Here is a 19,640-nt window from a genome sequence, read left to right as displayed (position 1 = left end):
CGATCAATATTTTCTTTTTACCGGTAAATATTGTGTACGTTGTACATTAGGGTGGATCTTATTTTTTAAATGTTAGAATATGAGGTCCTTAATTAAGTGATGGGATCAGTAAGGTTTTCTCTATAGCGTGATGGTCTAGGGCGTTATACATGCGATGAGTGGGGCAAGATATTTAAACAGCCCGGATCCTTGCAAAACCACCGTCATGTTTATTGTGCCCATCTTGTGGAAAGGCCTTTAGTAGAAGATAGGATATGGAGAGGCTTCTAAATAAAAGCAAGTATGGTTGTCCTGCAAATAGTTTCTCAACTGCCTCTTCTTCCGTGGGAGAGTCTCCTCCACAGCATCACATTGTTCAAGTACTTTCACCAGTCCCATCCACAGTTGTATCAAGTGGTGCAAGGTGGGGTTAAGTAAAATCAGCTAGATGTACTTCTAAAATCGGCTAAAAATAAGCTAGTTTCAACAAAAAACAGCTGAAAATCCGCTAAATATTTTTTCTGGATCCATTTTATTCCTTAACTTGGTTTTTATTACATTCATTTGGCTGAATACCCTTTCAATTTTAGCATTGGAATGAGGCAAACTCAATATTGTTTAAGCAAAAGGATTTAGATTAGACGCATCCTTGTATATGTCTACCTTTGTCCAAAATTTTACGACATGAATTTTTTAAACAAGGCGCGCAATGTAGCCAAAATTTGAAAGAGGTTTTTTTTATTTAAAGTGTCCTTGAGAGACATCCGTCCTAACTAATACACCTCCTTCTGTATTTTCATGATTGTGAATATTTGAATATCAAAAATGAAGATTTTAATGTTTCCATCAATAAATAAAAATTGTCAATCTTGGAATCGAGTAAACTTATTTTCAAGTGACAACGAGTCCTGCAATCAAGAACTTAATTGTATGGATAATTTTCCCGATATTTTTTTAAAACATTATCCATATTACCGATTCTCGGAATTCCAATAAGATCGATAATTTATCATCACCACTATTTACCATGGAATTCTAGACACATGTAATAATCATACACGCAGTTTAACTTTTTTATCTTTATTTCCCCTCTTGAAGGAATGGGGTAAAAAATCACTTTGATTCTTTTAAACCTTTTTTCAACCAAGTACCTATTGGATATTCACCTCATGTGGGAATACAAATTATGTGTGATTATTCCAGATCTCTAGAGTTCCATGATATTTACATATCATATACATTTAATGGTCAACATGTTAATAAGTATCAAGTCTTGAACATATCAACTTAAATTTCTCTAAATTTACGTAATGCTGTTAGGATGGGTACAATGTTAAATACTAGAGCCTGGCAAATATTTCGGCGTGTCGATTAAATTGCTCGATTATAAACAGTTTTAAAATAATCGGTAATCGTCCAAAGTTGTCAATTATTACTGATATTTACCCCTAAAAACTAATTTAAAAAATATTTTGTGAAAAAAATAAAATCCCTTCTCCCTTCTCTTTCTTATTTTATCTCCTTAACCCTAACGATGAATGTATTTAAGCGTTCTAAGACACTTTTCCGAACAAACACTTTTGCCTAATGATCCCCTTGCAGAACGGACACATTGCCGAACCCAAAAAAATATATTTAATGATAATTATAGTCAGTGACGACCTCGTGATAGAGGATTGTCGACCACGCCTTGACCAGGTAAATAGGATCTGCAGCACATTTGGTCTAAACAATTGATTCATGCAGATCGTTTATTGAACTCGCCCATTGATTGATTTATTGACTCATTTTCTTCTTTAAACATATTTCCCTATATAATTTATTTATTGGACAGTATGTTCTTTTAAATGCAATGAAATCGACAGGTAACTTCATATTTATACGGAGTGTGAAATGATGAAAGGCTAAAATCCAAGATCTAAGATCCATGCAAAAATAAAATTAAGGGAAAAGGCATGGACTTGCCTTTTCCGACCTATAGAAGGAGGTAGGGAGTAGACCATAGAAAGAAACATATAAGTTTTTATTAAAAATATCAATAATGATTAATAAAATGGATGGACCCACGAGGCCTTTGGAGGTGCTGAAATAATGTCGCCTGCCTTTTTACTAATATCAATTGGATATTTTAATGAAGGAATATGGTTTCTATTTCACCACTCAATCTTACAAAGCTTCTTAAAAAACCAATAATTTGGTTAAAAAAATTCCAGAACAAGCACATAATTATCCCAACGAGGAAGTGTGAACGCTTCTTAAAGCTATTTTTTGATATATTAATTTTTAATGATTTTTTTTCTTTTTTTTTTATAGAATTTCTTATAAAAATGGATGAAACATTAGGATGAATAATGATAATAAAAAATATTGCACAGTTGTCATGATTTTTGTTCTAATAGGGATTCAAGCCAACTGTTGAAGCTTATATCGAAATGAATCAATTACAACTTAATCATTGCAAAAGGTGGCAAATAATTGCACAATTTATCTTTTAAAATTTGTGTAACTTGTATGGGAATCATAATTACATACTATTGCAGCAAAAATCAGCATCAAATATATGTATTATTTTTTTCGGTAAAGTGTCTGTTCGGCAATCTGTTCTAATTATCACATAAAAAGCCTAAATGTAACCACCACAGGCAATCTATAAGAGTTTTAAATACCGTGCGCAGATACTTTACCAAAAACCTTATTGCCGAATGCCATTTTGCCGAACGGACACTTTGGCAATTACATATTATAGTAAATTGTCTTTGAATTACATTTCCCAAATCTCAACTTTTAAAGGACTAAGGAGTATTCTCAAGGAAACGTTTGTTTTTGATTCGATAGACAATGGCGTAGTTAGGATTTCAGAACGAGTATAATGGCCTATTCTTATTCTATAAATGCAGTTTTTCTATGTTTTGAAGAGGCATTGGAGCCTCAAATTCCCAAATTCAATTTTTTTTTGTAACGTGTAATATAAATAGATAAATATTCATGCTAAGGGTATTACGTCCAGTGTTTACGTCCATTATTTGCTTTGTGGTAAGGACTCAACATATACAATATTCATCTGTATAAAAATCAATTTTTAAAACTCCACTAAGACATTTGATCAATATTTTAGTTTGAAAACAATCATTTTTAAATTTTAATTGGAAATAAATAAAATGACTTGAATATTGAGCTCTCTATCTCCCTACGATAGATTAGCTCAAAAAATTACTCATAAAGAAGGAAAATGTCTGATTTTAGATTATTTATATATATATTTTTCCCTCACCAGCAAGGTTTTTATCTCAAGAATATTTGCCTTTATATAAAAAAAACAAACATAATTCAATATCATAGTTTAAAACTAATATCCTTAAAGGTAACCTCATTATTCATAACAAAAATTAAGTAAAATGCTCATTGAAAAAATAAAACAATCAAAACTTTAATAATATAACTTAAATAACATAAACTAATTCAGAATAGCATAAAACACCCTCTAAAGGATAACATTATTCACTAATGTGCTTTTTATATTTACGAATAATTAACTCAAGAGTCTTTTCATGTCGTACGGAAATCTGTGGGAAGTATTGATTAAACGGGATGCATAATTCCACGTAGCCCCATCGGAGGTTGGTGTCTTCAAAGAAAATGTAGCGTACCTTGCAGCAGCGGCTATAAGTATAGATCTTATATCATTAAAAATAACAACCCAGTATACATTAATGTTCTGCCCTATAAATGACTTATAATTACTAAGAGACACGTTTATTGACTTTTCTTCCTGAGAAATATCAGTTTTTCGAGAGGAAACAACAAACATAATATGTCTTTTAATGATCTCTTCATTATAATTCTACATAAATATTTGATTAAGTACAATAAACTGCTTAATTATTGAAAGAACAGGTCAGTCAACAAAAGAGTGGATACTATTATTAAAAATTCCTCCAAAGTATTTGAAAGGATTTGGAAAATTTAACAGCTTTGCTGTTATCCCGAATTGAGCCGTAAATTTCCTCCCATCATTTATCTTCAAAGAGTGTACAATTTTCTTTTCCCAGGATATATCAAGGTTGAGAACAGATATAAATTGAATAAGTATTTTCTTAGCCTCGTTGAAAAGATAAATTTTGTTGACCAATTTTACGCACGAAGGAGTTAGTGGAAGATGATATACAGCCATTTTTTTTGCAAAGGGGAGAAGAATTTACCTGTATCAGAAATGGGGTTCCGTTTTAGTTCATGGAGAGTAAGGATGTTTTCGTCTGTAGCGATTTTTACAAGCTCATTTGGGGCTCGAAATTCTTAAAAAAAAGTTTTTTGTTCATGTTTTGGTAAATTATGTTGATTGTGTTATTTGAATTAAATCAAGGAGTATTTTTCAGATGATTCTATGAGCGGCTGCCCATTCTTTTGATAGATAAATAATGCTGTTATTTGAAAGGTCAGTGCAAAATATTAAATAAGTAAAAGTATTAGAAGCGCATAAAAAAAAAAAAGATTTCCATTCCTGGTGAGGCTTAGCAATTATAAAATAAAAAAATTGAGGTATTTTTGTGTAAAAATTTAATGAAGAACATTGTATACATTTAGCATGGATGAAATCATAGTAATATGGCTATAAAAATATTTAAATAAATATCAACTTAAGGTGGCAGGTAAACACAGAAACAATCTTCAACAAATATCAAGAAAAGTTGAGATATTCAACAATATTTTTTACAGCATATACAGTATGTCCAAAAATTGATAGTGGTATTAAAAACAACCGTTTTATAGTAAAAAAAAATTATTTTTGGTCGGAATATAATGAAATTTGGCTGATACAATCAATAGACAATATTGGATTTTTCTGATGCAATAATTTTCGATGAGCCTTAATTTAGTTAATAAAAATTTGTTGATAGAAATTGACGTTAATGCGACAAAGAATTCAAATATAATCCTTACTCAATTTGACTCAACAACTTATGTTCAAACTCTTTTGTTTTATTAATTAATTATTTAGTATTTGACATGATTGAATATCAAATATTATTTTTTTATAACGCATTGGATGAAAATTCCCCGGCTTAACAAAAAAAAAGTTTTTTTTTCCTTCAAAATTGCCTTTGTTAAAGCAATATAATCTCCATCAAAAGCAACACAGTTATTTCAGCGCCGCTCTGACATTTCAATGCCCCTTTTATAAAATGCTTTATCTTGTATTTTATGAATATTATCCCTTGTGCACCGTAAAATACCTAGGCCATAACCTTTTCAATTGATTGTTGTGCCTTGTGGAGCTTTGGATGTGGTTCACTAGTTGCTGTCCAGTCAGATGATGATCGTTTTAATTATGGAGTGAAGTCATGGATCCAAGTTTCATCCATTGCCACATAGTGGTGCAAAAATTCTGGTTTGTTAAGTTTGAAGTAAGCGAACCAACGTTTAATTGTTGTTTCTGATCGAGCAGAGATTCCATAATACTTTTTAAGCCATTGCTCAGCTTAGACAATTTTTTTCATCAATAACCAGTGTAAAATTAAAATACGAAATTGTTTTTGATCCTTATGAAATTTTAGACAGCTGTCTTTTGAAGGTTAGTGTCGTGTACTTTAATTAAATGATTGGTAAATCTAAGCCCGTGTTTACCTGATGTATTAATGCAATACTTTTAGTAATCTGCCTTTTATTGTTTTACACTTTTGTGTATGTACACGTTTGTGTTAAAACTAGTATCTTGTAGAGCTCAAGAGAATATAGTCACCTGTTATCTTTATCCCTGGCCTAGTGTCTTCTTTACTCCTCACTGCCACCTCATCTAAGCGACAAGACATAATAGTAATATTATTCTAATTAAGCTAATGGTAATACAGTTAGTACTCACTGAAAATGAGATAAATTAAAAAATTACAGAAATTATTACACGACATGATAAAGAAGATGCATTTCTAATCTTTTTAATAGGTTATTACAATTGATTCAATTCAATTTAATAAATATGTATATAATCCTACATATATATTTTTTTAGTTGGTAAATAATTAAAAGTATCTTCTATATCAATAGAAAATATATACATTAAAATTGCTTAAAAATAATGCTTCGATGACACAATTTTCGAATTAAGAATATGGAGTTTTTCTAATTGCAGTAACACTTTACTTCGTTTTTCGTGTGAGACTAATAAATAAAATGGTTTGTTTTTTGTCATAGGATTATGATTGTCCTTGAAAAAGCAATTTAATATTAGAAAGCCCATTAGTTACAAAGTTTTTTAAAAAGACTAATATAATATTTGATTAAAAATTGCCTAAAAATAGATTTAAACAGATAGTTGTGCACATTTTTTTGTTTAATCAATATTGCTTAAGCTACAAATATTTATTATGTACACAGACAAATGATTTTTTTACAAATATTTCGTGTACTAATTCACTTGACAGTTTATTAAAAAATATATTGGTATTGAATAAATATAGAAATAAAAACAATTAGGATTTTTTTCTTTCTTACGATGAGTGAATCAGCCATGCCATATTGGTAACTCATTTTTGTTTAAAAAAGGCCCTTTCAACCAATATTTACTTTTCGACATATTTTTATGCTTTCATTGCAAAACATGGAATTTATGAGATGTTGTCTTCCTTAGCAAATCATAATTAATAACAAAGTCGATTACGATTAATAATCTATATTAACCGTTTTATACGTTAAAAAAAAAAAAAAAAAACAACGAATAAATTGAAATATAATAGAATATTCTTTTGTTGTCTGTTGATAACTAATTCTTTTATTGGAGAAACAACATTACAATTAGCTTTTGGAGGTTATTGGGATACATTTTTGTAAAAGTTCATCTTAATTCCGATTTTTTTTCTCTTTTCGGTTTTAAGTTATTTTTTCTAGACTGGTATAAAATTTCCAGACTTTCTATTAAACTTATATCAAAACAGGTTTTTAGTACTATTTAAATACGGATAAAATGTCCTTTTCTACCTATTTAGAGTAAAAGACGCAATTTTATAGGAAAGTCTCTCTAACCCAGGGATAAAAATTATCATGAATATACTTAACGTAATTTATATACATAATTAGCTATGAGCATATACTAAGATGAATATATTTTCTTTATTATAATTTATGAATATATCATTAATTTTGGCTTATTGAAATATTTTTTCTTAATGTTTTTTTGTGGGCTTATGCATATATTTTTAAAACATCCGAATATCAAATATTTAGATACAATGTGTTAAGTTGATCCTTATTTAGAACTGAAGACTTTATTCCAGATCAGTTTCGGCCCAGTCCTGTTAAAATATATAATTTTTTGGAAAAAAATTTCAAAAATCCACAGCTATTCACAAAAAATTAAATTTTCTGGAAGAAAATTTAAAAAATTCAAATTTTTGACTTAATTTTTGGAATTATCACACTTCAAAATAATTAGGTACTTAATTTCAAGAGGTTAGCTAATTTGGATAAAAAATATACAAAAAAAATTAGCGTCCAGTAAAAAAAATTGAAACAACGTGGAAAATTTTGGTCTGAGCCGAATATCTGTATCTCAAAAACGACTCAGAATAATGTGCTGAAATTTCGCATGCTTAATTTAATTATGAATTTGAGCTTTTCTGCCAATAATCATTTAAATCTGAGGGGGCCGAATGACATTTTTTATTGATTTTCGTTGATTTAACATGTAATGCACCCCCCTTACTGTGAAATGTAAATATACGACTCTGAAGTATTAAACAAAACGGCCACAATAATTTTAATTTACAATTTATCTATTTTAGACTGGATGATACAATATCTCAAATTTCTGCTGAATGAGTGAATTTGGAATAATTTTTATAATGATATCAACTAATAACAAAAGAATAAAACATTCAAATGATATAGGTTATAGCAAAAACAAGGAAAACCTTACTACATTATTTTAAAAATATTGCGAAAATTAGTTTTGTGCCCTCAAAATCAGTTTTTATCCAATCTCTTGAAAAAAAGCCCACCAAATTGATTGATTTTTGTAAAAAAACTAGAAAATTATGATATACGATTGAAATGATAATTTTCTGCCTATAGCTTTTTAATGCACTAGAAAAAGTACCTTTTGTAAATAATCCGGTCTTCCCTATATACAATAATGTTCTAGTTGATGTATTTGTGGAGATACTATATAGACAAAACACATATCCAGAAGTTAATGCATCTGTTATGACGTCAATACATGTACTTTCTTCAAAAATGTTCATAATGAATGAAACTGCGTCATTTTTATATACATATATAAATGGTAGTACAATAATCCTAACTATATTAATAAATGAATGGGCCATAATATCATCATGTCAACTAAATGCTTTAACTAATACATAAGACTAAAACTAATTGTAAATTAAATGAGATTATAATTCAAAATAGACATAAGAGTAATTCCTGCCAATGCTCTAGCTTATTTCCATCTGCCTCTTTATTTATAAAGCATTTTAATAAAAAAAGGGGGTTAAGTTGCTCTGAATACAGATTACAATAATATTCCGGGGGAAAAAATTGAACTCCTCGAGGTTTTAAGTAACAATATATCCTAATACGAAGAAATGATTTAGATGGAAGGGGCATAAAACAAATTTATAGATGTTTTACATTCAAAATAATTGATGGAAATAAAAGATTTAATTGTTTTTCTTTGGAATATCAATGTAATAAATATTCACGCAACCTAACTTGTTTATTTTATTAAATTTTTTAATAAATATTAAACAATAAATTGACCAAAAAGCAATTAAAATCAAACCTTTTTTTTAAGGCATTTTTAAAAATTGAAAATGTAAGGACTATTCTATAACTTCTGCAGGCTATAAAGTATTTAAAGAAACAATAAAAAATATTCGTCTCTATATAATCTAATTAAACTCGATTTTTGAGTGGTTTTATACATTTTTTATGAATTGTAATCAAGATAAAGTAATAAATAATTAATTGTTCAAATGCCAAATGTTTCTATCAATCTGTTATTTACTTTAATTTTCATCTATGTAGTTCTTTGATGTCGAGATATGGTACTAAATCGTAGCTATATCTATCCTTAAAACTTGATTAAAAAAAAAAAGGGGTTAAAGGCTGAACCTTTAGAGGTTAAAAGTTTTAATGGTACTTTTCATGTTCTACAACTTGAATAAAAATAATAATTGTGAGTTTCAGCCTGCAGGCATTTCAAGACCTTCATTTTGCTGCATAGTGTAATTAAGGATGAAAATTGAGTGCATTTTTTAGCTGGTCCATTTTTTTTTTTTTAAGTTGACAAACGGAAGAGTGATTTTTGTTTTTCTAAGCTGTTATTATTATTATTTCACTCCTGAGAAGTGAACTTATTTTTCTAATTCATACAACGATTAATTGATATATACGAAACCGAATTAACATTTGCGTGTGCTTATAAAAGACGGAGAGTATCTCTGAGGGTTAACTGCGGAGTTATAATTTTAAGTTCTTATTGAATTCATTCTTCAAATTGTCAAGGTTACCGTGCTGAGTTTTTGTAATTTTTTTTATTGCCCAAAATGGTCCCGATTAGCATCACTTTTTACAAGTGTAAAAAGGTTGAGAAGAAGGAAAACTATATAATCTAAATATACAACAGAGACAAGTTCAATAAAGCTGTATGTCTTAAGGTATGTATAAGTCTTTGATAATTAATAATCATATTTTTAAATGACCCATTTAACTCTAAAACAAAACATAGATTAGAATACTCTCTTCTGCTTGATAATTTAAGAGTATATCATGAACAATTATGAATTGTACAATATCCCTTCTTCCATTCACAAAATGTTTGAGTATGATGGTAAGATAGTTAGTAATCTAGAGCTGACTATTCCGCTCTACACAGAATATACAAAAAATAAAAATAAAATATTAATTCCACCAGAAACTCAATTTAAACTGACTCTGTCATTTCAAATATCATATTCAAAAAGCATAAAAACGTGTGTGGTCAGTAATTTTTTTTTCAGAAGAAGAAAAAAAAGGAACAAGATTTTTTGATATTCAATAAATATTTCATATGAAAATGAGAAAATGGGTTTTCATTCTAAAAACCCATTTTTTAGAATGGTCTTAAAAGACAACATGTATTCATAATCAGGGCAAGAAAATATAATTTGAGAGCAACAAATGTATCTTTGACACACAGAAAAAAAACCGGACTAATATAACATGATTAATTGGGATGCCATTTTTGTAGAGAAACCACCACTGTTTAGCGATTGGAAGAGGAAACACTATCGGCACCTTCTTTTTTTTTTGTTTATTCTTCAATAGATAATGACTTTGTTAATATCTCACTTTCAAAGAAGAGTTCTACCCTATCTGTGCTGTAAATTGTTTTAAAAATGTTTAAAACAATAAATATATATGAATTTTATAAAATAATTTCTTTTGTTGCACTAATACTATTTTAAATGTCGAAGGTTCTTCTCCTTAAAGCAGTAATTCATTTTCTATTGCCAAAATCATAATAACAGGTAGTTAATGTTAACAAGAGACTGGGTTAGTAATACCATAAGTAGACTTGAGTAGTTTGTAATGAAAAAAAAAAGATTGCAAGGAGATGGCAAGACACAAGGTACACCTGAATTAAGATCTCTGTTAATATCAGCTGTCTGTTATATGATTTTTTTAGGGAAGGAGGGGGGAGAAAGAAAAGGAATTACTATTATAGAGAAGAGAACCTCCTACATTTTAAGGGGCTTTAGTTCAGGGAAAATAATATAATTATATTTAAATTTACATATATACATTTTATTCTGCATTTTTTGCACCAACCAAAAATAGGAGATAATCCTTAATTTAGACGAAGAAGTTAACACGATGACACCCCATTACATAATGAAAAAAAAAAAGAAAGAGCACACGCAACAAGCGCTTTTCCTTTTTTAATTTTTAAAGGTAGTTTTTTCATTACAAACAGCTCAACTCTAACCATAAGTCTTACTCCCGCATTTCTACAAAAACATTATCCCTAAGCATAAGTCGAATTCCCTTAAATTAATTAAAACATTTATTGCTACACATCATATAAATACATACAATCAGTATACAAAAAATAACTGTAACTTATGGTGCCTTTGCAATAGTTAGTCGGTTGGGTATCCTACTGCAGTCTGTACTGAATGTGTTATAGGGATGGTGCATTAATCAGCTAGCCCCTAATAACAGAATTGATTAAGAAACTTGAGAGGCTGGAGACGGAATTTCCTTGAAAAGATCGAATATTGTCTATAAGCTGTGTCCACTCAATCATAAATTTAGGGCATACATAAACCAAATGAAGTGGTGTTTCATCTCTTAAAGTACACCCACGACATAGTGGGCTAACTTCATGGTTCATAATGTGATAGCGTCGGTGTAGGAGACAATCTCCAGAGGTGAACTGAAACAAGAAGTTCATTTTCCTTTTGAAAAATCCAAGAGATGCTTCCACTTCCCGAGTCTAACTCTTGGGAGTATTGCACGGTTTTGACGGCAATAGTCAAGGTTCGACCAAAGTGTCTGCCTTTTGTCTATGTAATGGGCAGATACCTTCTCCCTAAGAGATAACCTAAGGATACCAACCATTCGGGTTGGAGGTTGATCCACAGCTCTAGCATTGGCTAGCATATCAGCCACCTCATTTCCAGTGACATTACAGTGACCTCTTACCCAGCAGAGGGAGAGAAGGACTTAACTAGCTAACGACCTCAAAAGAGTTTTCGCATCTCGGAAAAGATAACTCTTTGTCTCTATCAACGTCTATGCTCCAATTGCTGCTTGAGAATCTGACCAGAAGCAAAATCCCTCAGGATCCCATTTCTCATATTTGTTTTTAATCCAAGAAAGAACCTCCTTTATGGCAAGTATCTCGGCTTGAAAACAGTGTTTTGAGGAGTTAGACTAATGGAGGCTTCCCCCAGTACTTGATCACCATTAGTGATTACAAATCCTGAACCAACGCCTCTTTCGCTTTTCAATTCATTTCAGAGTATATGAGTTTGCTTTTCAATCTTCTTATCAAGAAAGTCGCATTTCCATATTTTCGTTCGATTTATTTCATCTTTTTGGAGGTTAGGAAATAGATTGAAGATAATGGTGCCCTGCCCAAAACTATGACGGCATTTATTAATGCTCTCATCGTAGGTATTGACGATGTGCAGAAGATTCATCGTTGAAAGATGCTGTGTTTCTAAGAAAAGAGGGAGAATTCCAAGGATTAACTCCAACCCTAGTGTAGGCATTAAACGCATAGGATGACAGAGACCAAGTGATCCAGGTCTCTGTATTTTGTCAAGTACAGTTTGTTGCCCTGACGTAATATTGCGGGCCCAAATTAGAGCTCCATATTTTAACGCAGGTTTGACCATACTAAGGTAAGCCCAGAGTGTTTGGTGTGGGCCAAGGCTCCAGGTTTCTCCAATAAGTCTCTTTATTGCATGGAAAAGCTTCTTGGCTTTCGACTATTTTGCTCTTAGAGGAGTGTGGAATCTAAGTTTTGAGTCCAATATAACCCTGATATATTTTATTTCTTAAGAATAATGTATTTGTTGGCCTCCCATTGAAAGGCTTGGCCAAGGTGAAAGTGAATGTTTTGTTTTACTTGTGAATACTATGCCAACTGTCTTGGAGAGGATAAAAATGAGACCCTTGGCATGACCCCATTGATTAACGGTCAGGAGAGTTTGATTAATAGTATGAACCATACATAGAAGATCAAGTCCAACACTAATGGGAAGGATATAATCCTCATAGCCAACAACCCTGACCTTAGTATCCTCAAACTTGAGTAAGATATCTTTGATAGTAATATTCCAGATAATAGGGGGCAACACTCTCCCCTGTGGACTACCCCTTGCTGGGTGTACAATCTAAATCATTCTCCTCAAGTGAACTCACTAAAAATGAATCCCAAACAAGGTCAGGATCCGGATCCAATTCACCCCTGGGAAAGTTACAAGCTAAAACATTTTTGATGTTTTTCAGCCATTGTTCCATTAACATCACAGAGAAGTCATAAAGTGGCTGTTGTTTTAGGCTTTACTAAGCGAACCACCCTAGAAACGTCACCAATTCCCTACAAAATTCTCAATAAAACTACAACTTATGTTTAATCAGTTGAATATGGAACTGTATATTATAACTATAGATACTAATATGTCTTACATCTCCTTTCATAGATAATAATAAGTTAAATTAAACCAATTAATATTTGTTCATTGTGAAAATCCGATTATATATAATGTATAGTTTATAAATGCATAAATACTAATGACATTAATTTAACGGAATAATTTTATAATAATACATTTTCATATCCTCTTTAACCATTTATTTCCACTGAATCATATTTATTATTGGATATCTGTTGCTTGGGTAAAAAGAATTCTACGTTGCAAAAAGTAATTGAGCTTAACGATAATTTTGAATATGCTAAAAAATGTCCTTTATATATTGACTTTCTTTGTTTGCTCAGAGACAAATAAAGCACTCATGAAAAACAGAAAGTAATACCAAGGATTTTTTAGGAAGTTACCTACTATATTATTAAAGTAAAATATGAATGTTCATCGACGCCTAATAAATCCGGACAAATCTGCAAGTATTGCATGCTATTATCATTTAGGGAGTTATATTATTTTTCCAAAAGACAGCACCAACTCCCTGTCACTTTGTTTATAAACTAATATATGTAATGCCTCATTTAATTAATTATAATTATAAATCAAAATAAATAATGAGTATTGTTTAAAAAATTATGATAACAAATCATTTTTATAGGCCGAAAGATATTCGGGCTCGCACTTTTAAGATTGAAGGGACTTGTGCTCCTGTAGTTTCTACGCCACTTACTATATAAGAAACTGATTAACTGATCAAAGAGCAATAGCTATGATATATTCTAGACGCTCTCACTAAAGGATCCTACATTCTTGAATTTAAGTGAACCTTCAAGGGAACATTTAGATCCTCCTACGAATTATGCTTTTTTAACTATATTATTACGATTCTTATTTCTAAATCATAATCTCAAACATAACTATTATTGTTTCCTGTGAACTTTAGCCCTGTTATTTGGCAACATTTTCCATAACAAAAATATGTATGCTAATCCGCGTATTTTTCCAGAAGAGTTTCACAACAGAAAATATCAGGTTTTTGTAGTAATTGATCATAAATGTATTTGGGTAATAAAAAATTCATGAGGTGCAGTATTATTTTTCTTTTTTTTAAATATGGAGTATTTATAATTATTACAATAATAACAAGACAATTTGGGATTGTATAAATAGTAGATACATGAAACATTAAACAATTAGATCATTATAGGGGAGACCGGTGACTGTTGCTACAGACCCCTTTCCCACATTAAAAGTAGAGAATAAACAAAGGCTACTCTATTTCTCTCCCCTCGGCCCCATTATTCAAAATAAACTACCAAAATACCTCTTGGGATAAACATCGTGCGCCCAGAGGTACCTGATATCTATTTGCAAATGGGGCCAAATTATAAAATGATGACTTCATAGTCACCATTCCTCCAAAATTTATTAAAGAAATTGCCTAAAAGGCCCCCTTGGCCCCTATGGTTCCAGTTTAACTGCATGAACTAGATGATAAACATTGGATTTTAGTAATATCCTTAGATGTCACCTGCTCGAGATTGGCAGGTTCCCCAAAGCAATGTAGGAGTTCCTGATCTGATAGCTTCCTATCCAATTTGGATTTTACACGTTGGCTAAATTTTATAGTTTGTACTGAAGGGAGCTCTGGAGTCCTCGAAATTATCTAGTGGAAATTATAACCAGCCCCGATATGATTCCCAGATTGTCCCTACAGATGGTTCTCTAATTAAATGAAGGTGTAAAGGAGGTCAATTGCAGTGCCAAAACTGTTTTGGCTTTGGCACTGAACAAATTCAACTGTGGATACGTAAGAAATAAAGCTCAAGTGTATGATAAGTCCTTGAAAGCTACTTTGGCTTCAATGAACGTATCAGATAATGTACATCAAGGAATAACTATAATGTGATGGTTAAATCAAAGTTAAATTCTTGAGAGGGAGCTCAGGAACCGATAATTTCAGAATTTGTCACTTTAGAGAGTACCATGGGTGGAAAAAATGGCACAGGAGTTGTATTTTGTGAGAAATAGAATATATCAAGCAATGTACCAGATAACTTAGGTAGCATGAAGATGAAAGAACCTATAGCGGAGGCTAGTGATGTCGATGATATTAAAAAAATAAACATAGTTTGTGATGGTGAAGACTTCTGCCACTAGAAGAGAAGATACCCAAGTCAGGGTCTGAATAGTAATAAGGATGGAAGAGAAAATCAAATTATTTCAGTGGATAGTGAAGAAGGATGTGTGTGCATCATTGATCAATACTCTTTAGATGCAGAAGTAGGAAAGGTTGGAGAGGAGTCTAAAGCCTGATAGTCTTTCTTAACCCTATTTGGATGCTAAGCAAATTTTGAAATTTCGTACTTGTTCAGCTTCAACAGGAAAAAGTAATAAACCGCTAAAGATATTTCCCTTTAATGGAGAATAAAATCTGGTGCTTCCTGATTGTTGGTCGACTGATCTTTTTAACATGCCCCCCCCTATATATTAAAATAAAAAATACATACAAAATTGAGGACTTATTATCTGACAGATTTTCTAATGAATTAAAATTAAAGATGGAGATTAACCGAATAATTTCTCAAAACCTCACTTGTCTTCAAGGCATTAAGTCAGAGGTATCTTCCTCCTGTAATGATGATAGCTGTACCATTTATTTTCCCATCAGATATATTTTCTTGGAGAAGGGGAGATCAGATGTTAAGAATGGGTGTGGTTTTGGTGTCTCCTCCATTAGTTTGTTTGTTCAAAACTGCTTCATACAAATCAAAACCCCACTCCGATCCTAAATAATTTTTTATGAAACTTCACAGAAAACAAAAAATAATTGTTTAAAATATTAATATGGATCCTGATAATGGACAAATTTAAAATAAAACTAGAAAGACGCATGGCGAGAAGATAAAATAATGCATTTTCTCCAAATCAAGCAGAACAGATAATGAGAATAATAAGAAAAGTTCATTAAATCAAATTTCATATGAAGGATAGCCAAGTATCAGGTCCTGATAGTATTTCGGCTAATTTTTTTCACTTCTTCTGGATGGGGTTACATCTTATCTCCATAAAGTTGGTTATCCATGGATAGATTCGGGAGAATGCCAAAAATGCAGACAAAGGGAACAATTGCACTCATTCCTAAAAAGGAAACAGACAGAACTGTAATTACTGGATATATATTACAGTTCTCAATTAACCCAATGGGGTTCTCTCCGGAGTACTAGATCGTCAAATGAAACCAATTTTGAATAAAAATATTGGAATTGTACAAAAAGTTTTAAAATCACAGGGAGATATGTGATGTCTTTCACAATACTCAATCTGCCATTGACTCTACGAGGAAAATAAAGAAATTTTAGCTGTTGATTTTTTATAAAGTTTTTGATTCGATTTCTCATCTCAATTATGAATTATAATTTAAATTTAATTTTTGGATTTTTTTCCGCCAAAATTTAGTTTTTTGAGAACAACTGTGGATTTATGAAAAAATTTCCGAAACATTTAATATGTTCCTCCATAAAATTAAATTTTTCTGAATAGCTGTGGATTTTAAAAAGTTTTTGAGAAAAGAAATGTATTTTTGAAATTTTTTTTTTTTAATTGTTTTTTGTGAATAGATAAGGACTCAGAAAAGAAATTTCCCCAAAAAATAATATTTGAAATATTTTTACAAAAACGTTCAATTTATGGATTTGTTTTCGAAAAAAAATTCCAAAAACAAAGCCCCCCCCAACTAAATATAATCCTGCAGACGCCTCTGAAAATTAAGAAGAATTTATATTTTATTGCACCGATATTTTTTACAATTTAGTTGTTCTTATAATAATAATTATTTTAAAGGGCTTCTTTATATCGTAACACCATTTCACTTTTAGCTCTTCAATGACGTACTTCCAAACACTTCAAGTATAAGATATAAATAAATCTTTAAAAATAATAGTAATAACTGAAACAAGCAAGTCCCCCAAAAACTCAAGTGCGGCAAAGTTTATATCTAAACTTATCTGTAAATATTTTATGATATTATTTATGATTATCATATGAATTATTAACATAACATTTTAATTAAGGACGATATTGAAATTTATATCAAAAATTGTATTCTTTATTTTGTTGACGTCATATATTACGTTTTTATAATAAATGTTTTCTTTTCATATTTTTTTCCTCAATAATCTTTTTCAAAAGAGTGTAAGTTTTGCATTGATCACGAAAATTAATAAACATTGACGGAATTAAACATATAGGTGTGGAGATAACATAAAGGTAAGCTGGGATCCTTTTCTTCAATATTGCGAGAGTATGATAAAATTTAAACAAATATCATATTAATAACTCGATAGACACTTTTTCAGTGGTTTAATATTGTATTTGACTCTTTAAAAAATCCTCTTCGGTTTTTCATTTAAGTAAAAAACTCATGATGCGTTTTTCTCTGATTCATCAAAAAAATCACAGCTTGTTTTTATGTTATCGCCACACATATATGTTTCTTCCATATATGTATCCATGTTCTTAATTTTCTTTATCACGCCATAGATTTTTTTTTTTTTTTTTTTTTTTGAAAAATGGAAAGTTGTGTTTGTAGAGGATAGGTTTAGTTTTTATTTATTGATGCACCCTTATTGTACTCTGATTGATTACTACAGAACTACACAATTAAATCCTATAACCTTACAAAAACCTGATGGCCATGTGCCAAGAGGTGACACTCCTCATGGGAAGCCTCTGATTGGTTGACCATTCATATTTTTTAAGGAGTATCAGGTGTCTTTGATAATGATTGGTACCCCAGACGATTGAGATCGTGCCCACAAGAGTTGGCAACAGTTATAGTGTCCCGTAGTGAAGATCAAGTAATTGATATAGTGAAGATTAACGACATCCCGGGAAAAAAAAGCGAATCTCCACCTACCAACTTGGGACTCACTCCTTATTTTTACAACCAGTCACTTAAGTTCTGCAAATATCACATATTTTAAGAATATCATGCTCATCGAGGCGTATTCTGTCGTGAAATGAAAAGTTACAAATGGATTTCCCCTATTCGTTCTACATCACCTAGAAGATTAAATTTCCTCAAACCCCATTCTTTCTCCCCGGTTCAGTCAATTTAAAATCATTTGGAAAACTAGTAAATCAAGCCCATTCAGTGACAGGAAAGATGTCTCTTATCAAAGTGATATCAAATTTTGGATCATCATCCTCACGAGATTGAGTACTTATTGACACAAGAGCTACGTGTTCCTGGAATAGGAAAAAGACAACGTGTAGAAATAGACAGCAACGAACATTTTCGAAAAATCCATCAAAGATTTTCGTGATATTAATAAAGAACGCAATTTATTATGTTAACACTCTTCCTACCCTCCTCGTCCTATGGGTTCTCTATCCATAGGAAATAAAGTCCTTAATAGTCTTCATTTCTTAGCCTATTCGGGCTCAAAAGCCTCAAATAGAATCTTGAAATCTGGATACTAGAGGCTGTATATGGCTAACATTATTAAGCTGTGGGTTAAACAATGTTTTCATATGTATAGACAGAGCTCAACCTATTAAGATGAATACATTTCACATAGTTTCAATAGCCTTTGGATTTCTCGTTTTGGAGTGTCATTGTTCGTAGAAACAGACAGGGGCATCCAATTTGAAAACTTTTTTTAAAAATTATCAAGTTTGGTTGGGTTTCACAGAAATTGAACAACCTCGTACCACTTACAAAAAATATGATGCTAGAAAAGACCCATCCCAAAGTTAAAGGAGGGTAATGAGAGTAAGACAAGATTCCTGATTCTAGTCTTTCTCTAATACTGTTCGGTATGAAAATTGCCCCAGGAGTGATTAACATACCCCCATTTGCTGCTCTAACTAGAACTGATATATCATCACCAAGTAATTTAATATATTTTCCAGGTAACAATGAAAAAGATTCTCGAAGTTACGTAAATAAAGTCTCACGATATTATCGACTTTATTGAGGTAAGACAATGACCATATTGGGGACGACTCTTCAAATAGTTCTCATGTAGAATAAAAAAAAAATAATAAATGAGAAATCAGTCCCATGAATCTTGATCTTTCCTATTTAAAATTCGATCTAGACCAATTTTATATATGAAATTTTGATGACAAAGTATGCCTGTCCGAATTGTAAATATGGTTGGGTGAAATTTAAAGAGTTTTATCTCTTATGAACCTTTATTGGTTGAATTAGAATTACCTCCTTTTATGTTTTTAACAATTCTCAACAACTATTCAATAATTGTTATATAATTATAGTTCAGATCCTCTGCAGTCACTGTTATGAGACGCGGACATTGGAGCACGACTTCAGGGAGTGCTAAAGACTAGAAAAAGAGGTGGGAGTGCTGGTGGAGGGTATTCTCAAAAATATTGGGAGAGCACCAACGCGGCACAAACTACTTGCTGGGCAGCCAAAATGTGACTTTGAGGATAGCATCCAAAGCAGTGGCAAAGTTCCATACGATGGTGCGGAAGAGGGTCTCTATGGGATACTATATCTCAAGA

Source organism: Lepeophtheirus salmonis, chromosome 14, assembly GCF_016086655.4.
Source record: "Lepeophtheirus salmonis chromosome 14, UVic_Lsal_1.4, whole genome shotgun sequence".
NCBI classification, from domain to species: domain Eukaryota; kingdom Metazoa; phylum Arthropoda; class Copepoda; order Siphonostomatoida; family Caligidae; genus Lepeophtheirus; species Lepeophtheirus salmonis.
The sequence above is the reverse complement of the archived record's forward strand: the minus strand, read 5'-3'. Positions refer to the sequence as shown.